The sequence below is a fragment of the Rhipicephalus microplus genome, chromosome 2 (assembly GCF_043290135.1).
Source record: "Rhipicephalus microplus isolate Deutch F79 chromosome 2, USDA_Rmic, whole genome shotgun sequence".
Lineage (NCBI taxonomy): Eukaryota > Metazoa > Arthropoda > Arachnida > Ixodida > Ixodidae > Rhipicephalus > Rhipicephalus microplus.
The window spans coordinates 123860741-123888434 of NC_134701.1; the positions used below are offsets into that span (position 1 = coordinate 123860741).

A 27694-nucleotide genomic window follows, 5' to 3' on the forward strand; every position below is an offset into this window, starting at 1 on the left:
TATTACTGTTTGTGCTCCAATCGGGACTTCCGAGACGCTACGCCATGCTCCCTCAAGGGCTGCATAAATAAGCGTCTGTTCTCCACACTCATCACCACCACTTCGACGTCGACTCAGCCAGTCTGGTTGAGTGGTAGCTCGCTTGTGAGTTTTGCGGCTTTCAACGCTGTTTTTCACTTGTGTTTGACGTGCGTTCTGCGAGATACTGCGGCATTGCGTGATTTGGCGCCTTCGAGCCCTGCAGTCAAACTGCGCTTCCATATCATGGGGAAGCTGAGAAAGGTCCTTTCGCGAAAGCCAACGGTACTATCGGCGAAACGCAGAAAACATCTCAACACCTTGCGAACGAAAAGGTAAGCCTTGCATTCTTTCGTACCTTTCTCGCAGTGGTATGTCATACTGCTCATATGCATGGCACGGGCACAGTGAGACCTTTTTTTTTTGCTCTCACTTCACTTCGACAAATAAGTTTACAAAAGTTTTATTCCTGTACGATAATGGAAACAAGCACGATGACGCGCTTACGCAACAATGAAAATGCTGATCTTATTTTCTATCTTGAGTATCGAATGGTTTGTTATTTCATTTTTACAGAGAGAGGCCACAATCCATTTTTGAGAGCCCAAACAGCGACAAAACTGCAAATGAAGGTACCATTCCTCGTACGGAAGTGACTTCTGACGTCTGTGATGAGGTTGCTGCAGACTACTGGGACGGCCTAGGGGTGGGCGAGCACTTGCCAAATCTCTGCTTTTCAAATGCTTCGGATGAAACTTCGTCGCAATGCATGAACATCTCTGGAAGAAGAGTTGTCTCAGTTGTTCATTTTATAAAGGCCATACAAGAACTCGGCAACCATCGCTGCGCCAGTCCACATGGTGGGTTCTTTGAACTGCAGACAGAGCGTAGAGTAGGCTTCTGGTCAGAATATACATTCAAGTGCAATGGATGCGCCGAAAACAGGAAGGTCACCACTGATCCTGTAGCGGAGCCAACACCCCTAACAGAAAAGACGGCACTAGGCGTCAATGATGCTCCAGTGTGGGGTTTTATGAGCATAGGTTCTGGACACTCGCACCTAGAAGAGGCAATGTCCGTCATGGAAATTCCTGCAATGAGCAAGGGATCGTTCCTGCGGCGAGAGGAAAGCATTGGCAAGGTAAGAGACACATTTTGCTATATTGTATATACATCAAGACATCGATGAATCACCCAGTATCCGAGTATTTTAATTCACAAGGTGCCTTAGAAGCGCAACCTTTCCTCTATACTTTTGAGTGAACCACTTGCTGAATTCTGTAAGGTGGCTACAGTGCTGTTCAGGAGAATACCTGCGTAGACCCATTCAAATATCCACGCAGAAAACGGTGAAAAGCGGTGTGAGGAGGATAGTCTCGCATAGATACAGTACTTGTGCAGCGGTAAAAACTTAGAAAGATGCCGACAAGATGAAGAAATATTTAGGTGCGTCACCGCAAATATATCTTCATTCATATTAGTCGGCGCCTTTGAAAGCTTTCAGGGATGGTTTGTCTCGATCAAACGAATCGTGAGTAAGCTTCCGTTTCATGCACTCGGTTAGGGAGTCGATGTCATTTTGCGCTTCCATACTATTCGCGGCTGCTAGGGCACCACTTACGAACGAGTAATTTTCATTGAAATGACAACACTGTAGCAATTTTTTAGTACCCTGCAAAATGTGGTGCTTAGAGGCGAATGTAGCCGCCAAAGGTAACTTGAGACATAGCTGAAAGCTCTGCCGTCTTTTTTTCTTGTTTTTCAGTTGTGGAAGGTAGCCCTCCTGAAGGAAATGACTGAGGCTGGCGAACAAGAGAAAAGGCTCGCAGAGGCTGCAGGAGACTTCTGCGAGGATGGCAGTACCCCATGGATCAACGTAGTTGTGGATGGCGGTTGGTCCCACAGGAGTCATGGCCACAGGTATTCTGCCAACTCAGGTCTGGCTGTCATCGTAGGAAAGCGCACGCAAAAGCTGCTTTACTTGGGCGTGAGAAACAAGCTGTGCAGCACTTGCGAATATTATTCCAAGAAAGGCCAGACGAAAGAGCACACATGCTACAGAAACTGGAGTCAAAGCTCTGGCGCCATGGAGGCCGATATTCTTGTGGAAGGGTTCCAAAGAAGCACTGAAATGCATGGTGTGCAGTATCGCACTTTCATTGGCGACGGAGACTCGTCAGTATACTACCAGCTTCAGACTAAAGTAGAATATGGCCGTTTCATAAAGAAAAATGTGTGCGCCAATCATGTGGTCAAGTGCTATACTTCTCGACTTTATAGCATCGCTAAGGAAAGCAAGGGCACTTGCTCGTTGCTGTCGGCTCCTAGAATCAAGCGAATTAAGAATGGAGCTCGGAAGGCTGTGAGCCACTACGCCAAAATTCTGCGCGATTGCAATGGCAGCACAGAAGACCTGAAAAAAGAAAAATCACGACTTATTCAAGAGCTAGCTTCAGACCTCAGGAATGGGCCGCTACATGTTTTTGGAAGTCACGATGGCTGCAAAAGCTACTTTTGCAATGGAAGCAAGGCAGATAACGTGTATCAAGCAGTTCCTAAAATACAACAAGTGAAGCTGATGTCTGCAGCCAACATGATTGCGGACAAAGCAGACCGTCTCATCACAGATGACACGAGCAATCTTGCTGAAGCCATTATGTCCCTTGTGGCTAAATTTTCTGGAGGAAAGCAGATAAATCGTTGCCAGAAGGGCTCCTATGAGCATCGCTGTCAAGGTGCGGGGCTTCATTTTCAACTGGGACCTGAATGGCATGTGAAAGCAAGCAAGGCTGTCACTTGCACAAGCCCAGCTGCAACCCTAAAGAAATACATGCAGAGGAGATTCGAAATGAAAAGGCAGACGATGTCACGCAAAAGGCGGCTATTTGAGGAGAGCGGCCACCGTGAGCGCAGATACGGCAATCACGCAGCCAGCAATTCGGCACCCCATTATGGACCAAGTTGTCAAAAGCCAGACATGTCGGCTGCCGTATTGTCTGCAAACACAGAAAGGCAGCTGCAGGACCTACAGGTGGATGACAGCAAGCGAGCAAGCATCGAAGAAGAGACGCGTGGGCAAGCCAGCAGTCCCGAATGGCACGAGCAAAGAAGGCTCCGCCTCACCGCCTCCAATTTTTATGCTGTCTGCACAAGGAAAGACAGCACTCCTTGTGATGCGCTGGTGAAGCGGCTCCTTCAACCCAAAGGCTTCACAACAGCCGCAACAGAGCACGGGAAGCAACACGAAAGTGTTGCACTCCAACTGTATGCAACAGAAAAAGAAACGGTTGTTCAGCCATGTGGGCTTTTTATTGACCTGAAACACGGGTTTTTGGCAGCTACCCCGGATGGGCTGGTTGGAACAGACCGAATTGTGGAAGTCAAATGCCCGTTGAAGTACAAGGAACATGAACCACTGGAAGCAGCAAGAAACTTCTCGGAGAAAAAACAAAGAGATGGCGCTCCGGTTCTCTCTAGGTCGCACAGCTATTTTTATCAAGTGCAGGGCCAGCTGCACATCACCGGGCGGATTATCTGTGACTTTGTAGTGTACACCACAAAAGGTATACACGTGCAGGAAATACGCAGGGATGATGCTTTCTGGAGAGCGAAAATGGAACCATTTCTTTTGCGCTTCTACAAGGACTGCATCCTTCCAGAGATTGTAGACTCCAGACTTGCTCGGTCCATGGACGTGCGCCGTCCGGAGCGGAACAGACTTGCCATTGAGGCTAAGGAGAAAACGAAGAATGGAGAAGCACCGAAGGCCAAAAGAGCCAAGTACAAGAAGGACTAAATATGCCTGTAAGTAACTGAGCTTGCAACGGTATAAAGCGGAATATAAGCGGTGATCTTCCCTTCGCGCCTAATCAAAATATGAGTGGTAACTATCTTTCCGTGTCGCTGCGTTTCCTTGTGTCAGCTATTCCGAGTGTGATTTGTTTGGGATCAACTTGCTGTGATAGCATTGAAACAAATTCACTTTCTAGACCAGCCTAACTCGACGCTGTTCATAGCACGGAACAATTTGTATTGATGCCCGAGAAACACCGTTCCTAAAGACATTTTTTTAACGTTTTATCTGAGCTCCTGAAAAAGTAGCTCTCTCTGCGCCTGTCATGTTGTAATTTATTTGAAGCATATTGTGAGAAATGTCGCGGAACTGATGGGACAACCACTGCACTATATTTATGCAGTGATTCTAACAACATCGAAATATAAGCCCATTCTAGAAAAAAGCATTATTTCAGCAGTTCGTATCATGTTTGTGTGTTTACAGGGAATAGGAGCAGCGGACGCCAACGCAAGACACTCATGCCCGGTGTTACAACCGTGCATGGCAGTGTGCCGTTTCCTAAGACGGCGAAAAAGGATGCGGTGATATCCACCACCTCTAGCAGAAGCAAGAAAGCCAGAAAAAAAAAAACGGTCCTTGTCAGGACCAACCTTCTCGATGCTTCGGTGGAGATTTCGCACTGAATGCGTTCTTCGTTCAAGTGCCGTCTCTCTCTGTGTTCTGTTTTATTCATCTCTTACATTACGTTGCTGCTATCTAGACAGCTGAAAATAATGCACATTGCCCAATGTTGCCCGACTTTGCCATTAGCAGCCAACCTGCGGGATGAAATTATAATTTTAGTACAAGAACAATCGCTTCCGTGTGCCTTATTGGACAGCCTCTTGGAAAAGCTGAGCTAGTTTTCGGGTGTCGACTCTAGGTCTATACAGATAGGTTGGGTTTCGCTGAGAAAGAGCCCTTACGCATTTTATTATTCAATACTCCCAAAAGGACGCAATTCGCATCTGTGTTACGACTTGCGCTCTTCGGTGCGGTGCTAGGAGGACTCGTTTTATAGATGAAAAAATTGTCTCTCATATGTTTCGCTAAAGCTGAGCAGCGCATTCGTGTATACGCCTTGTGCACCGCCTATAGAGGCGCCACTGATAGCCACCTGCGGCCCCATACATCTGTTTACAGCTGCGCCCCATACATCTGTTTTGGGATGCATGAGGCTCATAGTGTTCTCGCTAGCAAAAAGGCAAAGCCCTTCTGTCGTTCATGCATACAAAATCACCATTTTTGGCTCACTGCAAGGCACGGAAAAGGGGCTTTGTGTAATGATAGCCAGGAAGTAGTGGAAAGGAGCTTCCTGGGTAGCTCATGAATGTAGCGACATAAGTATCAAGCGGACCATGCGCGACACCCACACTACATTCACAGTCGAACGAAAGCTGCTGACAGTGGAGAAATCTATAACTACTATGCACGTGCACAAGGTCGGCGTTGTTGTCGGTGTTGTTCCACGCGACCCAACACTGCCGGTATTCAGGGCCACTGAAGAACTTCCTCGAGAACTACTCTTTTTCTTTTTACTCTTTTTTAGCGAGGAAGAGAAAGAGTCGGTTCAAAAATCAAACCATTATAGGAGAGAGAGAGGCACCTCTTTTCCGCACAGTTGCATGGGAGTACAAAGGCTCTCGGGTCCGTGCCTTTTTTTGTTGCTGTTGTTGTTATTGGGGAGCGGGGGGGGGGGGGGGCGTCACGCACATTTGAAATGTTTCAAAGAAGATATGGGAGCAGCGGCACCCCCGAAAAGAATGGATTAGTTCCAGCAGGGACAGGCTCTTTGCCACTGCATGCTACGACGGCGGAGAGTGCATTTTCCTCCCTTTTTTCCAAACGTGACTTACTGGCGTCTTCTGGTGGCTCAAGCAGAAACTACTCGCAAGATGGCGACGGTGGTACCGTCACCTTAAAACGTAGAGGAAGAAGACAAGCATGCCGTCCGTCTCTGTCTTTTATAGACAGTTCGAGTGAACTGGTTAAACTCGAATACACATGCAAAGATGGCAGGTAGACTTCTGTTGCATAGCATTGTGTTGCATTGTTGACCACCTTTCCTCAAGTTTGATGTTGCAGCACAATATCATAAGTCTATCGCTCATGCTCAGGCATTGCTCGGACTGTGAAACAGCTTTGATTTTAAAAACTTCATACAGAACCAAGATCTTAAGCAATTAGTTTATTTTAATGTACAGCGATTTCATGTGAGAGTAAAGACAATGGTGGTAATTTTCTTTGTGGCTTAAGAAAGTTATGCCACACTTAAACTTTCATAATTCATATTTTAAGGACGAAAAAAAAAAAAAACGATGCAACTACAAGAAAGGAGACGGGACCTCTTCCCATGCCCTCTCTTCTTTTTTTTTACATTACCCTTTAATACCTGAAATAGGAAACTGCACGACAAAATAAGTGCCTTCATTGCCCAGCTTTAAATAGCATCATTTAAATTATTCTGCCGTTACAATATCCAAAATGCTACTTTAATGCATACTTCTACGTATGACACCAATTCCCTAAGAGACACAGAAGCGAGGACTTTGCAACAAAAACAAACTTCAGAAAAACGTAACATGTCGTGTGCCGCCTCGTGGGTGCGCACACACCAAATAAACACAGTTATTGAAGATAAAACTTACATCACCGAGGTGAGAAAGAAACAAGAACTAAAAACTTTTGCACGTGCTCGACACTTTCCGCCATTGGCTACAAAACAATTGGTTTTTTAGCACAGAATCAGTTTGACTAGACAGCGCTCAATTTTTCATGCTGTTGGTTTTTTCATGCTAGTAAGCTTAAAGGATACAATTGCATAGTAATTGAACCCCTTAGGTACAAACCACCATATTAAATTCCTTTCTCTCGCACACATTACGGTAGAGAGAGAGAGTTAAACACACATTGCCACTTCCAATAAACGCATGCCATGCACGAGACATAGATATATTAACACTAACAAAACAAGAAATCCTGGATCTCTGTGTGACATAAAAAAAAAAACTTTAGACCTGAAATAAACTTTCGTTACTTCATTAAACTGTGCCTCATTGTCACAAATGATAGTATGACAAAGTGGTGTGTACAAACTTATAGTAATAAGTAAGTACATATAGCGGTGTAGTTTCAGCAGTGTTCTTATTTATTGCTTGCACTGTTTGTCTTTATACCTTTATTTCATATTATGTTACAGACATTCTGTGAGGCCACTGAAGTGTGAAGTGAACATGGTTGCTTTATTCTGTATTTATATTATGCTTATGTATTTTCCTGTATGTTGCCTATGTACAGATGGCAGGAGCTCTGTCAAGCTGCCATGAAGCAGCTTTTCCTCTTGCCAACTTTTTTCGTTTTATTCTGTAAACGAAAGACAAAATGAAAAACATGTTTGATTTGATGGTCTTCATGACTTCCCCACACGTTTGCCAGTTAAGTATCCTTCTCCAGAACTTGATGCACCGATGATCCTTGAGGCGCTGCTAGGCATTTGCAAGCATTTTCTCCACGTGACTGCTCTCCTGCGGGACTTCAGGCATCTGTTGATTCATATTCAAGATCCGAGTTAAAAGATTATTGATTTTGTCGCTCCAGGATGTCTTGGCATCACACATATGCTGCTGTCACTTGACCATCCTCGTTTCCAGCTGTTTCTCCAGAGTGTGAACATTGTTTTCCAGGTCAGAAATAGGGCGGTCGTACTCATTATTCATGGTGGTTGCTTTGGAATTTGTAGATATTACGTTGTGTGCCAAACATGTTCATCAGTTAAGCTTCACAGCTCACACTCCAGCTGGCTGATGTGAGTAAAGTGCCGCAAAGTGTCCTGCTTAAGACGATCCACTTAAGCTGCAAGAGAAGCCTTTGTCTATTGCCTTATAATTTGTAGATATCATGTGTGTGCTTGAGACCATCATGCTCGTCAGTTAAGCTTCCTGGCTCACACTCTAGCTAGCTGATGGGTGTAGCGTGGTACAATGTGTTCTGCTTGAGACGATCCACTTCAGCTGCAAGGGCAGCCTTGTCCATTGCCTTGAAATTTGTAGATATTAGGTGTGTGTGCTTGAGACCATCATGTTCTTCAGTTAAGCTTCCCAGCTCACACTCCAGCTGTCTGATGAAAGTAACGTGGTGAAATGTGTCCTGATTGACACGATCCACTTAGCTGCAAGGACAGCCTTTGTCTATTGCCATGGAATTTGTAGATATCACGTGTGTGCTTGAGACCATCATGTTCGCCAGTTAAGCTTCCCAGCTCACACTTCAGCTGGCCGATGTGAGTAGCTTGGTGCAATCTGTCGTGCTTAAGACAAGCAGCCTAGTCTATTGCCTTGGAATTTGTAGATATCATGTGTGTGCTTGAGAGTATCATGATCGTCAGTTAAGCTTCCGAGCTAACACTCCAGCTGGCTGATGGGAGTAACGTGGTGCAATGTGTCCTGCTTGAGACGATACACTTCAGCAGCAAGGGCAGCCTTGTCTAGTATATCCCTAGTTATCGTCCCTTTAGAAGGGCTACGGTGAGAACCCATGGGGGAAAAAATGAGATGATAGGTTGCAAAGAGCCCACCAGACCAGGAGACGCTCTTCTGTACCCGTGGCACAGCGACCAACCGAAGGATTTGCAAGTCACCAAGGACTGACAACCAAAGGAGTAAGCTTACCCTTGGTTTTACATAAAACGGACCACACCTCTAAGTTAAATATTTGTGTTATTTCTTGTGCAGCAATAAAGTTAATTTGTTGACTTGGCCAGCTGCCCTATCACCCTAACTACCTTTCCTGAAACTAGAAAGTTATCTGCAGAATGCGTTATCTCATTCTTCATCAACTGCAGTTTCTTGTCCCCCGTGCTCTTCCTCAAACTTGCTTATATGAGCATTGATAAAGTTGTGCACTCAGTCTAGGCAGCTAACCACCACATTTGTTCAGAAATCAAGTTGACTTCTGCAGATTAGTGAAATTTTACATTCTGCTTGATCTGAGTGAGGCAACTACAGAAGGAGGATTCAGTGTCAAGTGGCATGCTTGTGTAGACAAGTGAAAAGTGTGTCAGACATTTCAAATGCCTTACCCACAACAACCTAATAATAGAAATTGAGGACACTCGTTTCAGCTGTATGACATCATTGTGCGTATCGGGAAGCTCAGAAGAAGAAGCAAGTCAAAGAAGAAAACAAGACAAAGAGACAACTCGCTGAGCTGCAGCTTTCTGCTTGAGAAACAGTGAATGCTTCACTCCAGCACATCCATTCAGTGCCTGCATTCTAGCTTTCACTAGTAACAAGTCTGACTTTGCCCGCATGCAACATCACTCCACCTGCTGTGCCTCACAGCTGCATCATGTGCCACAATTACTCGATTCCTGTGCACATCACAAACTAAAGTTCTGTTCAGTCACTTACGCAGTGTACGACTGTAGCACCCAGCCATAGTGCAGTTTTTTCTTTGCCAGTTAGGTGTGTAACTGAGCCACAGTGTTTTGATGCAAGCACCGGCTATCACATTCCTTCAATTAATGAAGATGTCCCTGAGCAACCGAGCTCGAGGTGAACAAAGTGTCACGCATACCGCTTGATCATAACAAAACTACACTTATCAATGCAAAAGTTGAGGCATCACTTCCAGCAGACAAGCTGTACAATGTAGTGCCTGTTGTGTGCATGAAAATAAAGTGAAATACAGCCATTGTCCTTGTTCAGCTGGTGCTGGCTACATCTGTAAAGATGTTTCGGCTTTGCAGTGGCACATGTTGGACATTCAGAGAATGGGCCATTTATTCACACCCAAGACCATGTCACGTAAATCAAAGCCGAGAACATGGGGCACCAGTTAACTTTGGTAAGTGGAAGCTCCTAGTTACAAACTTTACGAAATTTTTGTTTTGCAAGCACATTCCTCGAAAAGTACCAAAGCAACAAGGAGAACAGACTCATTTATTAACACAAAGGTTGTAGTGACACTCCCTGCCAGCACAGAGGCTCTTGCCTCTGTGCTGGCTTTAAAAAAAGCAAGTTCTGCACCATGCTTGCAGACAACATCCAAGAAAGAAATTGTCGTCCAGGTGAAACCTGCCACCCAAGTGTGACATGTAATGCAGGCATACAAGGCACCTATCAACCTTCTCTCATATACTCTAAGCGGTGAAGTTAAGGAAGGCATGACATGCCCATTGTCCATGCAAGAAGCTGATGAGCTAAAGAAAATGACTAGGGGCAAAATAAACCATTCTGGCATGAAGAACAAAAGAAAAGATTCACAGCATCTTGTTTTGGTGTAATAGTGCCTAGAAAAACAGCTGTGAATGAAAAAATTCATTTTCTCATTTGTAGTGAAAACAAGCTATTGCAACCTGCAGAGGTGAGGCCAGGAAAACAAACTACAAGGAACTTCACGATATAGAAGTATAGAAAGTGGCACTCTGTGCGAATGCCGGAACTCAGCCCCTCCCGAGAGGGTCTAGTCTGGTACAAGAAAAGCGACTGTGGTCTTGTTGAAGAATCCGTCAAAAACACTGGAAGAAGGGCTTCCAGTCAAGGAAGCCACCTAGCAAGAAAAGGTGCCTTTCGTTAAAGGAGCACTGACATCAAATTTACTCATGTCAAGAGTTTTGGGCCAACGGGTAGCTATCAACCCCTTAGTAGCGATTCGCGACCTAAAACGCATCTGAGGTATGAATTAATATCTGTAATATTGATCAATACATCCGCTATGGAACGTGGTCCAAAATGGCTCGAAAGACCGCCAAATTGTAGTGCTGTCAGCGCAGCCCCGCGGCCACTGCTCAGCTGATGCTGCTTACACAAAAAATGGTGACGTCACGCACACTGGAATTTTGTCTGCTAGGAGCGCACGTGCAGTCAGCCCAGCTGTGTCTCTGATGATGTAGACTAAAGCCCCTCCATGCGTTTTAGCCTAAGCTTCGAGAAGGAGCCTCGTACTGCCAGTGAAACCCAACTCGTTCGCCAACACAGGATTTACCCTGTGGCAGCTCGGCGCAAAGTGAAGTGAGCAATTACGGCTGTTCTTCTTAGGCATCCAGCCCCTCTGTCCATCGGCGTGTACAAAGTCAACCCACTGGCTGCATTGAGATTCGTGGCTTGGAAATGCATGAAACGCCACGCAATTTTTGTTTTTTCCGCGCCTCGACGTGCCGGTTCCCTCTGCGCAGTGGTTCCCCGACATTCTCGCACGTGTTGTTACTCTGAATGGTCGTACTCACACTGCGGAGCATATGTCAAATCAGTCGATGCAACACGATGAATCACACGCACGCTTCAACACAGCAAGGAGAACTATAAGTCAGGGCATGGCCGGAAGTCGGCTCCGAACACTCAGGTCGTTGACGTCATTGTTACTAGCGTATCGTCACTCAGGATAGTATTTGTGGAATGTATCACACTGAACATGTAGCACTAGTGTCGATGTCGCAGTCTATCTATCGTATTTTCTCCTTAGCTTTTCTACGCTGTTTGACATTGAATTAAAATAACTTCCATGCGATGGATACCATTCAAATTTGGCCAAAAAAACCTATGCATACCAAGCGATCGAATGATGGTCACATCTCGATCTTGAAATTTGATGTCAGTGCTCCTTTAAGGAAGAAAAACTAAACTGCAGGCACAAGTACTATTACCAAATGCAAGCACAACTTGGAATTAAAGGTTTATTGCGGTGCAATTCGGTTGTTGACCGCTCTGCAAACATTTATACTGAGTGGGTCATGTTTGACACTCAAGTGCAGGAAAACAAGTTTGTGATACTAGAGATCAGTTTTACTACACCCAGTTGAAGCATCGAGAACACAACCTTTTTTCTGTCGGCTGCTAACATTCCCCACTAAGGTGCAACATAGGAAGAAAAGACTTCAAAAATCACACTAGGTGGCTTGGAGAGGGGTCCTCTAAGGAATGGAGCAAGAAGAAGACAGAGAGAACATCGAATACAAAATGGCAAGCACCTGTCCTACATGTCTTATAATATACAGCGATTTACCTTGCCTATATCAAGGGGTTGTCAGAAGAACCCTTTCATAATTTCACCAATCCTCAACGAGATACCAGTAACATTGTTTACAAGAGTGGACTCTATCGTTTAGTGCGAGAGCTCCAAAATACATCAACTCTGAGTTACTATTCAATGACAATATTGATGCTTAGGTTGTTCCACTGGTATTTAATTATATTTTACAATATTTTGCAACCAAGTTATGTTCTGAAGTACACTCAAAATGGTGCTGTGTGTTGTTACCACATGTATATTTTACAAGTTATATTTGTAACTTGTAAATTGAATATCTCTGCTGCTATAGCGAGGTAGAGACCTGGATAGGTTGTTTGAGCCATTTTGCCTTATTTGGCAAGAAAACCATGTGTTCGTTATGCCCAGATATAATGCCACAGAAACTGCTAGTGCTCAAGTATTATGCGCACCGCACTGCAAGCATCACAGACCGAGAAAATACCAACACCCTCGCTACGTCAAGCAAAGCCAGCAGCAGCGCACCTGCCAGCCCTGCATGCGCGCAAGCTCTGACCAAGGGACCAGTGCGCTGATATCGACAGATGTTCTTTCTTTGTGATTCTATTTTTGTTCTGGTCATAAGTTGATGTGGGGTTAAACATTCCAAAACGGCCATATGATTATCAGTGATGCCGTAGTAGAGGCCTCCTGAAATTTCGACCACCTGGGTCCCAAAACCACCATATGATTATGAGAGACGCCGTAACGGAGGGCTCCAGAAATTTCGACCACCTGGGTCCCAAAACCACCATATGATTATGTAAGACGCCGTAGTGATGGGCTCCAGAAATCGCGAACACCTGGGTCCCAAAACCACCATATGATTATGAGAGACGCCGTAGTAGAGGCCTCCTGAAATTTCGACCACCTGGGTCCCAAAAGCACCATATGATTACGAGAAACGCCGTAGTAGCGGGCTCCTAAAATTTCGACCTCCTGGGTCCCAAAACCACCATATGATTATGAGAGACGCGGTAGTGTAGGGCTCCGGCAATTTCTACCACCTGGGTCCCAAAGCCACCATATGATTATGAGATACGCTATAGTGGAGGGGCTCTGGAAATTTCGACCAACTGGGTCCCAAAACTACCATATGATTATGAAAGACGCCGTAGTGATGGGCTCCAGAAATCGCAAACACCTGGGTCCCAAAACCACCATATGATTATGAGAGACGCCGTAGTAGAGGCCTCCTGAAATTTCGACCACCTGGGTCCCAAAAGCACCATATGATTATGAGAGACGCCGTAGTAGCGGGCTCCTAAAATTTCGACCACCTGGGTCCCAAAACCACCATATGATTATGAGAGACGCGGTAGTGTAGGGCTCCGGCAATTTCTACCACCTGGGTCCCAAAGCCACCATATGATTATGAGATACGCTATAGTGGAGGGGCTCTGGAAATTTCGACCAACTGGGTCCCAAAACTACCATATGATTATGAAAGACGCCGTAGTGATGGGCTTCAGAAATCGCGAACACCTGGGTCCCAAAACCACCATATGATTATGAGAGACGCCGTCGTAGAGGCCTCCTGAAATTTCGACCACCTGGGTCCCAAAACCACCATATAACAATGAGAGACGCTGTAGTAGCGGGCTCCTGAAATTTCGACCACCTGGGTCCCAAAACCACCATATGATTATGAGAGACGCCAAGTGATGGGCTGCGGAAATCGCAACCACTTGGGTCCCAAAACCACTTTATGATAATGAGAGACGCCGCAGTAGCGGGCTCCTGAACTTTCGACCACCTGGGTCCCAAAACCACCATATGATTATGAGAGACGCGGTAGTGTAGGGCTCCGGCTATTTCTACCACCTGGGTCCCAAAGCCACCATATGGTTATGAGATACGCTATAGTGGAGGGGCTCTGGAAATTTCGACCAACTGGGTTCCAAAACTACCATATGATTATGAAAGCCGTCGTAGTGATGGGCTCCAGAAATCGCGAACACCTGGGTCCCAAAACCACTATATGATTATGAGAGACGCCGTAGTAAACGCCTCCTGAAATTTCGACCACCTGGGTCCCAAAACCACCGTATGATTATGAGAGACGCCGTAGTAGCGGGCCCCTGAAATTTCGACCACCTGGGTCCCAAAACCACCATATGATTATGAGAGACGCGGTAGTCTAGGGTTCCGGCAATTTCTACCACCTGGGTCCCAAAGCCACCATATGATTATGAGATACACTATAGTGGAGGGGCTCTGGAAATTTCGACCACCTGGGTCCCAAAACTACCATATGATCATGAAAGACGCCATAGTGATGGGCTCCAGAAATCGCGAACACCTGGGTCCCAAAACCACCATATGATTATGAGAGACGGTGTAGTAGAGGCCTCCTGAAATTTCGACCACCTGGGTCCCAAAACCACCATATGATTAAGAGAGACGCGGTAGTGTAGGGCTCCGGCAATTTCTACCACCTGGGTCCCAAAACCACCATATGATTATGAGATACGCTATAGTAGAGGGGGTCTGGAAATTTCGACCAACTGGGTCCCAAAACTACCATATGATTATGAAAGACGCTGTAGTGATGGGCTGCAGAAATCGCGAACACCTGGGTCCCAAAACCATCATATGGTTATGAGAGACGCCGTAGTAGAGCCGGCTGCCTATAGGCTGGTTAACCTCCTTGCCTTTCTTTTCCCTCTATTTTTCTTCCTTCCGTAGTAGAGGCCTCCTGAAATTTCGACCACCTGGGTCCCAAAACCACCATATAATAATGAGAGACGCTGTAGTAGCGGGCTCCTGAAATTTCGACCACCTGGGTCCCAAAACCACCATACGATTATGAGAGACGCCAAGTGATGGGCTCCGGAAATCGCAACCACTTGGGTCCCAAAACCACTTTATGATAATGAGAGACGCCGTAGCAGAGGGCTCCGGAAATTTCGACCACCTGGGTCCCAAAACTACCATATGATTATGAGAGACGCGGTAGTCTAGGGCTCCGGCAATTTCTACCACCTAGGTCCCAAAGCCACCATATGATTATGAGATACGCTATAGTGGAGGGGCTCTGGAAATTTCGACCACCTGGGTCCCAAAACTACCATATGATTATGAAAGACGCCGTAGTGATGGGCACCAGAAATCGCGAACACCTGGGTCCCAAAACCACCATATGATTATGAGAGACGCCGTAGTAGAGCCCTCCTCAAATTTCGACCACCTGGGTCCCAAAACCACCATATGATTATGAGAGACGCCAAGTGATGAGCTCCGGAAATCGCAACCACTTGGGTCCCAAAACCACTTTATGATAATGAGAGACGCCGCAGTAGCGGGCTCCTGAACTTTCGACCACCTGGGTCCCAAAACCACCATATGATTATGAGAGACGCCATAGCGGAGGGCTCCAGAAATTTCGACCACCTGGGTCCCAAAGCCACCATATGGTTATGAGATACGCTATAGTGGAGGGGCTCTGGAAATTTCGACCACCTGGGTCCCAAAACTACCATATGATTATGAAAGACGCCGTAGTGATGGGCTCCAGAAATCGCGAACACCTGGGTCCCAAAACCACCATATGATTATGAGGGACGTCGTAGTAGAGGCCTCGTCAAATTTCGACCACCTGGGTCCCAAAACCACCATATGATTATGAGAGACGCCGTAGCGGAGGGCTCCGGAAATTTCGACCACTTGGGTCCCAAAATTACCATATGATTATGAGAGACGCCGTAGTGTAGGGCTCTGGCAATTTCTACCACCTGGGTCCCAAAGCCACCATATGATTATGAGAAACGCTATAGTGGAGGGGCTCTGGAAATTTTGACCACCTGGGTCTCGAAACTACCATATGATTATGAAAGACGCCGTAGTGATGGGCTCCAGAAATCGCGAACACCTGGGTCCCAAAACCACCATATGATTATGAGAGACGCCGTAGTAGAAGCCTCCTGAAATTTCGACCACCTGGGTCCCAAAACTACCACATTATTATGAGAGACGCCGTAGTAGAGGCCTGAAATTTCGACCACCTGGGTCCCAAAACCACCATACGATTATGAGAGACGCCAAGTGATGGGCTCCGGAAATCGCAACCACTTGGGTCCCAAAACCACTTTATGATAATGAGAGACGCCGTAGCAGAGGGCTCCGGAAATTTCGATCACCTGGGTCCCAAAACTACCATATGATTATGAGAGACGCGGTAGTCTAGGGCTCCGGCAATTTCTACCACCTGGGTCCCAAAGCCACCATATGATTATGAGATACGCTATAGTGGAGGGGCTCTGGAAATTTCGACCACCTGGGTCCCAAAACTACCATATGATTATGAAAGACGCCGTAGTGATGGGCACCAGAAATCGCGAACACCTGGGTCCCAAAACCACCATATGATTATGAGAGACGCCGTAGTAGAGCCCTCCTCAAATTTCGACCACCTGGGTCCCAAAACCACCATATGATTATGAGAGACGCCAAGTGATGAGCTCCGGAAATCGCAACCACTTGGGTCCCCAAAACCACTTTATGATAATGAGAGACGCCGCAGTAGCGGGCTCCTGAACTTTCGACCACCTGGGTCCCAAAACCACCATATGATTATGAGAGACGCCATAGCGGAGGGCTCCAGAAATTTCGACCACCTGGGTCCCAAAGCCACCATATGGTTATGAGATACGCTATAGTGGAGGGGCTCTGGAAATTTCGACCACCTGGGTCCCAAAACTACCATATGATTATGAAAGACGCCGTAGTGATGGGCTCCAGAAATCGCGAACACCTGGGTCCCAAAACCACCATATGATTATGAGGGACGTCGTAGTAGAGGCCTCGTCAAATTTCGACCACCTGGGTCCCAAAACCACCATATGATTATGAGAGACGCCGTAGCGGAGGGCTCCGGAAATTTCGACCACTTGGGTCCCAAAATTACCATATGATTATGAGAGACGCCGTAGTGTAGGGCTCTGGCAATTTCTACCACCTGGGTCCCAAAGCCACCATATGATTATGAGAAACGCTATAGTGGAGGGGCTCTGGAAATTTTGACCACCTGGGTCTCGAAACTACCATATGATTATGAAAGACGCTGTAGTGACGGGCTCCAGAAATCGCGAACACCTGGGTCCCAAAACCACCATATGATTATGAGAGACGCCGTAGTAGAAGCCTCCTGAAATTTCGACCACCTGGGTCCCAAAACTACCATATGATTATGAAAGACGCCGTAGTGATGGGCTCCAGAAATCGCGAACACCTGGGTCCCAAAACCACCATATGATTATGAGAGACGCCGTAGTAGAGGCCTGAAATTTCGACTACCTGGGTCCCAAAACCACCATATAATAATGAGAGACGCTGTAGTAGCGGGCTCCTGAACTTTCGACCACCTGGGTCCCAAAACCACCATATGATTATGAGAGACACGGTAGTGTAGGGCTCCAGCAATTTCTACCACCTGGGTCCCAAAGCCACCATATGATTATGAGATACGCTATAGTGGAGGGGCTCTGGAAATTTTGACCACCTGGGTCCCAAAACTACCATATGATTATGAAAGACGCTGTAGTGATGGGCTCCAGAAATCGCGAACACCTGGGTTCCAAAACCACCACATGATTATGAGAGACGCCGTAGTAGAAGCCTCCTGAAATTTTGACCACCTGGGTCACAAAACCACCATATAATAATGAGAGACGCTGTAGTAGCGGGCTCCTGAAATTTCGACCACCTGGGTCCCAAAACCACCATATGATTATGAGAGACGCGGTAGTGGAGGGCTCCGGCAATTTCTACCACCTGGGTCCCAAAACCACCTTATGATTATGAGAGACGCCAAGTGATGGGCTCCGGAAATTGCAACCACTTGGGTCCCAAAACACTTTATGATAATGAGAGACGCCGTAGTAGCGGGCTCCTGAACTTTCGACCACCTGGGTCACAAAGCCACCATATGATTATGAGAGACGCCGTAGTGGACGGCTCCAGTAATTTCGACCACCTGGGTCCCAAAACCACCATATGATTATGAGAGACGCTATATTGGAGGGGCTCCGGAAATTTCGACCACCTGGGTCATAAAACCACCATATGATTATGAGACGCCGAAGTAGAGGGTTCCTGAAATTTCGACTACCTGGGTCCCAAAACCACCATTTGATTATGAGAGATGCCGTAGTGAAGGGCTCCAGAAATATCGACCACCTGAGGTTCTTTAACATTGTTACAAAGGCGCGACGTTAACATGGTCCCGAAGGCGCCACTGCTCCTAACTTCGCCGACACGGTCACCAGCCGTTTGGTAGCGTCTGTTACTCAGCTTGCGACTGCTTCTGCGCAGAGCTGATGAACGAGCGGACGAGATGACGGTGAGTTAAAACAAAGTTTATGTGCAGCAAAAAAATAGAGACATTACAAATTCAGCACTGAGGCTGACAGCTTAGAGACTTGAAGAGCCGAGCTCTCTTCTCTGACACATACGTCTTCTGTTGGTGACGTGCCGCAGGGCGTTTTTTATAGGCACCGGGTGGATCCTTTGAGTAACCAAATGTCCAACCAGAAGAGCCGCTGGCCCTGATGTCGGAATCCTCCAATGGGGTCTGCCGCTGAGCGTGGTTGCACCAAGGACGAGAGATGTTGCCACGCATTGCATAGGACTCGCCAGACTGGAAGACGCCGATAGCTTCATGGGCTCGTGGGCTGAGGGAGCTCGCGGTGCGTTGCGTGACAGACCGGCGCCGCGGCTTCATGATGTCGTTGAGTTGATCGCATCAGGCGGGCTCGATTGCTGGCCTTGACACAGATTGCCTTTTGCAGGCCTAGGCATTGACGTTCGGTGTGGTCTCGCAGGCGTTACAACATGCACCCAGATCTGAGCACACAGGCCTATAGCATTTTCGCCTTCACCAAAATAAAATCACAGCATATTTATAGAGTCACGGTGTAAGAAAAATAATTTAGGTGTGGACACTCTGCCCTACGGCGCGTCCACATAATGTTCGCCTCTTTCCTCCTCTCAACCCCATGTCGCAGCGTTTTCCACGCGACCGCGGCCGGCGCATGTACCACAGAAGACGAGCTGCGTGCGTAGCGTTTGTAACGGCGTTGCACACGTGAGAAGTATAATCTTTTTTTATTTCTGACATCGTGTAACCAAGTTCGGCGTTCACCACATGTCGGATTTTTCGGTCGAGAGCATGGTCGCGAGAAACGCGATATGCGTTCCTAGCTATAGTTGCTAGCGTGCACGGTTGAAAAAAAGGCAATGAGGTGAAAAAAAAATGAAGGAAAACGCGTGTTCGCCTCGTCGCAATAAGTTTCTTAAGCCCCCATATCGCAGCACCCCCGACGAAACTGCAACTGGCAGAAAGTGTTCGCAGCTAAATTATTTCTCTTGCACTGTGCACAGAGTGAATGCTGATGAGTAAGGTGAAGCCTTCGTCAGCCCGTCCGTGCTTCCGTCGGTCCACGGGACCATCCGTCCGTCCGCGCGACCACTCGTCTATAAACACTCCAAGTGCCACCATCTCGCATCACCTGAGGCACACACCAACTCTGCACGTTCGTCCATCTGCTAGTCTGTCAGCCCGTCCATGCGTCCGTCTGTGCATTCATCTAGTGAACACTCCAATCTCCCATCTTGCATCCCTTGTGGCGCATACCCAATCTAGAGCAGGTATGTGCCACTGGTGGCTACATACTACAACGAAGGAAGAACAGACCCACACCCTAAGGAGCTTCGCCCCTAAAATGCCGCTGCCGCAGCCGAGATTCAATCCTGCGACCTGCGGATCAGCAGTTGAGTACCATAGCCACTAGACGCCCCCGCGGCTTTCATTCTAGGCACAAGTTGGCCCCCTTAACAAATGGTGTTTATTGTAAACAGTTGTTCGTGAACTTTGTTATAATAAAATAAACAATGTAGCACCTGTCCTCAGAGTGCAAAATTGAAACGTTTGCAATGCGAGCGATCTTGTAGTCTGCATGAGCTGGGTGAAGGACGAATTAATGTAGACTCATAGAAATATTTCTAGGCCCTCCCTAAAGTGCCCACAAACTGTGGGCAAGAGATGAGACACAAAAGTGTATGACGACTTCACAAGGTGCTCATGACCTTATCTGACAAGCTATTGGGATAATTACATTTAGCGCATTTAACTACAAAGCTAAGTATCTTTTGCAATCTAACTGCATTTTTTCAGTTTCGTAACTCATCATGTAAAGCATCACCAAAGTCTTATTCAAAAAAACACTTCAGTCAATGCGATGGCATTATATCCCGATCATATCTAATAAACGACAATACCAGAAGGTATGCATGTAATAACAATGTTGTCTTACCTAAAATAAGTACTAATTATGGCAAGCAGAGCATTATTTTCTCATCCATCACTGTTTGATATTTCATACTCTTTGAAATCAACACTAAAAATTCATGAATTTAAAAAACAAAAGATTATATTCTTTCAATCTCCGATTTTTATCTTTGTAATCTTGTTCGTGGAGTATTGTTATTGATGACCTAGTTTCTGCTACCTTTGTGCGTTCTTTTTCCTGTTGATTTATTTCTGTTAAACTTCACTTCTCTCTATTTTCACTTTTTGTGATGTGTATGTTTCATATGCTACAACCAATATTTCTTATTTATTTTGATAAACGGTCCCATCCCAGTCTTTGACATTGGGACTTCCTTCTATATATTATCACTATGTAACATTCGTACTAATTTCAATAAAATTGTTTGATTGACAGTCTTAGGTGCACAGTTTTCTTAGTTGAAATGGGATCCCAACAGTGAATGAAAGTATTGCAGATTTCAGTCTCAGCAGTGATGTTACTTTCCTGAAACTGTGTGATGTGCTTCTAGTGGGATCAGGTATGAGAACTCACTGCTGAACGAGCAGATCGACATTGTTGCTTGGCAGCAGAGGTGCCCGCATCACATTTCCACGTACAAAGAAGAACATAAAAAGATCTTCTGCCTCAATGAAACCTAGATAAATGCAAGACGCATACCATGGGTTGTTAGGAAGAACATGACTGCTGCTTTTAACGAATACACTTTCACACATTGTCTGAGAAGTTTGAAGCAGCCAAAGGGGAAAGGCTGGTGTCAGATAGTGACATATCAGCAGCAATGACGGCTTCACCTATGTTTGCCAGGAAGTGTTTTGGGGTACGAGGACTGGCGACTACATCAGGGAAACGGACAGCACCCATTTTTATAGATGATCTGATACCCTATAGCTCTACCGCCACATGGTAGTGTCAGCGACATGGACCAGCCCTCATACCAGTCATACTTAGAAAAATCAGTGCCTATGACTGCTCAGCCATTCAGGACACGCTTGCATCAAAAATACAAGTTTGGGATGATAAAATGTTTAAAAAAATAGCATTCCATCCTTGTGGCCTCTTTGAATGGACGGTATATGACATATTCTATTGACGAATGTGAGTAATGCGAAGCAGCCGAGTAGACAGACGCCCTCTCTGATACTAATGGCTACAGACTCTTCACCTCAAGCAACCTCCAAGCCGGCTATCGATGAAAGGAGTAAGCCTAACCCTTTGTTCTCTACATACAGCAGTCTGTCCCTCTACACGATATTCACCCGTTATAGCTAATGCAGCAATAAAGTGTTGTTTGTTTCTCAGCTCAGTCTTTTTCATTCTTTTCGCAACTGTGAATTGTTTCACGCCTTGTTAACTTAGAATCCGCGTAGATTTGTCTCAGAGTGCACTAATGGATAGGTTTCTGTACTATTGTTGCATTTCATGCTTCTGAATTATCTTTGTTTTTTCTTGTGTTGTTTTCGCTTTCCGTGTTTCGAATATCATTTTCTTTTGCTCGACATTTGCCTACCCTGTATTCCTATCAACACATTATCGCTAGGATGTCAACCTGACAGTGTTTACTTCGGGACCTCCTTTTGTAATACTTATGAACCATGTCACTTGTATTTTCATGATGTCACAATAAAAAAAATCTAGTCTGTTCCTTTATTTGCTCAAACATGCCGTAGCTGCAATGACTTGTGCTACAGGAATGGGACATAGATATTTGCACGATATATGTGATACGACAGATAAAGCTAGGTTGTCTTCAATGTGGCCTCTAGATATGTAATTTACAACATATTCTGTGGCTATGCCCCATAATGTGTGCAGCTGCAGAGTCTCCAGCCACGGAAAAGAATGGACCACTCTCCTCACCAGTCCCCAGAGAGGACGAGCAACTTCAAGCTGTCCAGAGCTGGCCATCGAGCTCAACCTACTGGCCAGAGCGTGGACGCAACCTGCAGACAAGCCCCCTAATGGTCGTACTCTAAAACACTCCTCAGCTTAGTGAGGGGACTTCAACTACTTGAGGACATCTTATAGCATATTCTGGAATACTCCTTACCAAGGTTCCCTCTGCTGACAGGGGAGAAGGAGGTACACTAGTGCTCCGCAGCTGTGGCCACATAAAAAAAAAAAAAAAAACGAATGGCGCTCTGCACGTTGGCTGACTTCGCCCAACTAGAGTGTGATTTTTGTATACCTGTATCGCTATGCGACATCTTCAATTAGAAACCCAAGGAGTCGACTGAACCTTGTGTAACTAAAGAATGAGAAAGAATTCCGGATGAGGTATCAATTCATGAAGCAGTCTGTGGTGCACATGCTGGAAGAGCTATGCCTCAACATGAGTAATAACAGAGGAGAGCCACTCCCGTCTTTACTAAAGCTGCTAATCACCCTGCGATTCTATGCAGCCCGAGTGATACAGTGTGTTGTTGGGGACCTTGTCAATGTGTCGCAGCCGTTGGTGAGCAGAACATCCCATTCCAGTTCTTCCACAATAACGCAGACGCAGTTGTCTGCATAAGAGAAAATCATCTCGGTATGAGTGAACCCACAGGTGCAGCAAAGCCTCCTTTTTGTTCCTAATACAGTAGGCATACTTTCGCTGCTTATTGTTTTAACATAAACTCGTATTCAACAAGTTGTTTGTAAATGATGACGCGTATATATGCGACAACTATCTTAAATGCGCGACGCGAGTGTCACAACAAGCAACAGAATGACCAGTGTCATGTAATCGCACCAACTTTCCGTCCACTCCACGTTTATCGGAGAGGAATGACGCTGAAGGCCTTATTCCATTCCTTTACACTAACATAAGAAGTGTCCTCTCGAAGACAGTACCACTATCATCCGTGATTGACTCATGTTCAGCATCCTTAGTTATACTAACTGAAACGTGGCTCACCGATACTGCACCCGATAACTGCATTCTGAATAGCTGGACTTCGTTTAACTTCTTTAGATGTGACAGGTTAAATCGAATAGGTGGTGGCGTTTTGGTAGCAATGCAAAAAGATCTTTTCGCCGCATGTGTTCTCCTCGACACTTTTTGAGGGTGTGTTTGGGTTTCAATCACACATAAGGCAGGTCTCATAATCATTGGTGCCATTTATCGACCACCTGACATGGACAAGACGTTTTCTCAGGAATTCCAACGGCTTCTTGAAATTATTACTACTCATTTTCCTAATTCTGTACTTCTAATTTTGGGGGATTTTAATTTCCCCGATATCGATTGGGCTAACCTTTCCACAACAACCACCTATCGGAGGCTCATGGTTTTTTGCAGTCATGTCTCGATTTTTCTTTAACACAGCTTGTCACACATCCCACGCGATCTTCCGCTACATCAGCCAATATTTTAGATCTTCTATTAACCAATGATCCGGAAGTGTGCTCTGACCTAACTCATCAAGATGGGCTTTCTGATCATGACATCGTAATAGGTAGTCTTACACTTTCCTTTCCAGGACGCCAGTGCTCTGATAAATATATCCGATGCTATAATAGAGCCGATTTTGACAGCATAAACTCTGAGCTTTATGTTTTTTCTTTAGATTTCCTTAATAATTACCAATCTCAAACCATTGAACATAACTGGTTAATGTTTAAAACCACTCTCACAGACCTAATCAATCGATTGGTCCCTCTAACGAAAATAGCCTGCACTCTTACATCAAACTGGTTTACCATAAAGCTTCGACGCCTTAACAATAAGAAAAAGCGTTTATATCGTTCAGCGGATAAGGACCCCCTCTCCGATTCCTGGCACCGTTACAAGGTTTGCGATAAGCGATACCAATCATTCTTAAAATCATCGAAATGACATTTCTTTGTTCATGACCTGTATTCCATGCTCACTAACAATCCTCAGCGTTTCTGGCGTGTAATAAACCCGAAGAACTACCCTGACATAACACTTGTTGATGAGCACGGCGATATGGTTCACAATTGCGAGTGCGCGGATCTATTGAATAACGCATTTTCATCCGTATTTACACATGAAGACACCACATCATCACCCTCCCCTGTCAATCTCATCAACGTATCTATGCCTGAAGTAATCATTAGTGAGGCAGGAATTTCTTGTTTACTAAATAAACTTAAAACTTCTTCGGCATCTGATCACAATGGCATTAATAACAAAATGTTAAAAAGTTTGTCTCCTAACTTATCACCTATACTGTGTGCACTCTTCTCGCAGGCTTTATCTACTAACACTATTCCGAGCGACTGGAAAGTAGCAAAAGTCACACCCATATTCAAGTCCGGGGACCGCACTCACCCACTGCACTACCGCCCCATTTCTCTAACAAGTACTATTTGCAAATTACTTGAACATGTATTATACACTGAAATCGTTAACTACTTAGAAGACCACAACATTATTTTTGAATACCAACATGGCTTTCGTCGGGGTTATTCATGCGAAACGCAGTTAGCCGGCTTTTTATATCACATTCATTCATATCTAGACCTCGGATTTCAAGTTGATGCCATCTTCCTCAATTTCTCGAAAGCTTTCGATCGTGTTGCCGTCCACCTGACCGTTATCAAAATCAGTGGTGACTCAAACAGAGTGGGGAAAAATGTGTTGTGTTAGTGTGTTTCGGGTTCAGTGTTGTGCACGAGTTTCGGTTCAGATCACACGAGATTCCACTGCCAGAGGGCCGAGCAGCAGCGCACGCGCAGGGCACGCTGCCCTCTTCTCTGAAAACAGACCCCCTGTCTTCGTGTATTCCCAGTGTGCTTTGGATAAACGAATCAAACAGACGTATGTAGCCAATTCTCTGAATGAAACTACCCTAGACTCATTAAACGGAACCAGAAGGGACCAGGAAAATATGTTGCATTTCACAGGAGTTCCATTCACTGAGAGATGACCACAAGTTCAGAATACAAGAAACAAACCAATTACTGGGAGAAGTACCACTTAAGCAGCAGTTCTGTTTAAAATAAGTAAATGTTACATTTGGCTTGTTGGTAATTCATTATTAAATTGCTCCGCGCAAATATTTTAGACAACTGACACAGAAAAGACGAGGACCAGTGCAGACTTTCAACTGATTTATTACAAGATGCACACAGTTACAGAGTGATCACGTGGCTTTTCAGCATCTGCTTTGCTAGCTTTTCTTTTGGCTTGTGTTCTTGGATAAACAGATAAGCACGTAATTTCGTCCTTTTCTGTAGCATATATATATATATATATATATATATATACACACACACGTGTCTTGGTAATAGGAAATCAGTTGCAAGTCTGCACTGGTCTTCTTTTCAGCAACAGTATTCTAAAATTTCTGCACTGAGCAGTTTAATAATAATACTGTTTACCAGATTCTTGTTTACTGAGAGGTCCCTGTATGAAGACCACATACAAAATAAATCAAGAATGAAAATACCATTCCAATATCATCGAAACAAAAAGACCTTTGTATTTTAATGAGTGAAGCTACAACATACAAAATAAATAATGGCAAAGCCAACCATCATGTACGAGGCGCAACAACCAATAAGCTGTCATGCGACCAACCAGGCTGAACTTGTTTCTTGGATGTTTTACATTTACCTTGAAATTATTTTGGCATTCAAGGCTGCCAAGAGTGGTATATAAGGACGCCTGCAGCAGCTGGACACTCACAGTCTTCAATATGCAGTCCATTCAATAGGAGCTCAAGGAACACTCAAGATACCTTTGGTTTTTTAGCTCCACACTTTTTAAAATAGATGTACTATATCCTGAAAAGTTCACACTTCTTGCTTTTTGTGGAGACCATGGTTCTATAACAGAAATACAGGCCTGATCAGCAAGAAGATGGGGCAGAGGACAAGGTACCACTGTATCGCCGTTCGGAATTATTTTTTTTTTGTACCACCACCTGCCTGAACCAGGAGCAGGGGTTCAAAGAAATATAAAAGTTTACAATCCCTTCCACTGTAGTTAGAGTCAGTTCCAAAACAAAGAAAGCTTGTGCTCGATGTGTTTCCCACTGGAGATGACCGAGAAGCTGAGACGATTTGTCCCCACATTATCTGAGAATTCGAGCAAGGGCCCACCCAATGCAGTTACAGTTGGTTCCAAAATAAAGAAAGTTTATGCACGATGTGTTTCTTGGTGGAGATGACTGATAAGCGGAGACAATTTGTCCAGACATTATCTGATGATTCGATCAAGGGCCTTCTGTGCTCAGTTGCACATGATGATGCCACATAGGTCACATGAGCGGTAGTCGCACTGATAAGGATGCGCAAGAGTAGGTACTAAGTGCTGAAGATGAATAAAAAGTGTCGGAAAAATCCATGTGCATGGCAGTGTCAAAAAACTAAATGTTTGTTGACCCAGGGTCGCAATTCATTGAATCGGATGACAAGTACCTCCACTGAGCCAGCAAGGTATTTAATGATAAATGCATTCTTATTCTACTTTGGACTTAATTGTAAGGTGCCAGAACATGCAGTCTCTCTGATGTTTTGCATAGCAACCTCAATGCCTTTTAGACAAATGTGCCTCATTCACCTGATGCCATGAAATTACTGTTAAACAGTCAGTTTAACGGCATTTACAAACAAGTGCCTGCTTCTGTCAATAACCTCCACAGCTTTTTTTATAAGGCAGTCCTAAAGAAGCACTTGTACTCGTCTCATTTGTCAGCTGTCTACCTTTTCTTGCACTTCAGCTGTAAAAAACCTAAAGAAGAACTCCATGAAACCATTGTCCCCTTCAAGTACTGGCAAGAACTTTCTTTACTACATCATGTTGTCTTACATTAACCATGGTACGATCCGTAACATTAACTGGCAAACTAGTTTCAGTACAGAACGCTGTCAGCCATTGCACAGTCATGTGAAACTAGTCAAACTATAATTTTTGCCTTCACTACCATCAAAAAATTTCCTTGTTGTGATGTACATTTGATTGCTTTAGTAGTCTTCATACTAGACAATTTCCAGGTCGCCTGCCACCGAACTTTCAAGCAATGACAGAGGACTGCTGCAAATGAAAATGTTGCCACCAGTTACAAGGTTAGAATATTCAACCGATGGCCAAGGTGCTCTTCTTACATGCCTTGATACTGCACAAAAACGATGTCAAAACTCAATAGCTAACATTTCAATAATCAACAGCCTGAACCTTCTTAAATGCCCCAGGAAGCAGAAGGCATAAAAATTGTTCAACAAGTCCACAAAAAAATACAAACTTTTGATGTATTTTTAGTTCGTCAAGTCTTCAAAAAAAAGCCAAACACTGAAGCCTCCCACTATGCTTCTTGTTTTGCACCCCAACACGGCCATTGACACGCTGTTTCTTCATTGTTCCAGCAAGGCGAACATGGCACCTATCACATGGATATTGTGACTAATGCTGCCAGTCATGGCATCACAAGGCTTCCTATTCAATCTAGTTCAGCTGACACGGAACCAGGTGAAAGATTGCATCACTGCTTATAATGCAACATCCTAGATCCTAGCTGGCATCTCAAAAGTGGGGCAT

The 27694-nt window shown here is 45.2% G+C and overlaps 1 long non-coding RNA gene across 1 annotated transcript in view; it reads right to left on the bottom strand.

Moving 5' to 3' along the window:
- Positions 1–798: 798 nt before the first annotated feature.
- Positions 799–27694, bottom strand: part of LOC142796355 (uncharacterized) — a 54242-nt gene continuing 27346 nt past the window's right edge. Inside the window, exon 2 of the long non-coding RNA XR_012893776.1 lies at positions 799–1132. This is a non-coding gene — a long non-coding RNA (uncharacterized LOC142796355). The remainder of the gene's footprint in view (positions 1133–27694) is intronic.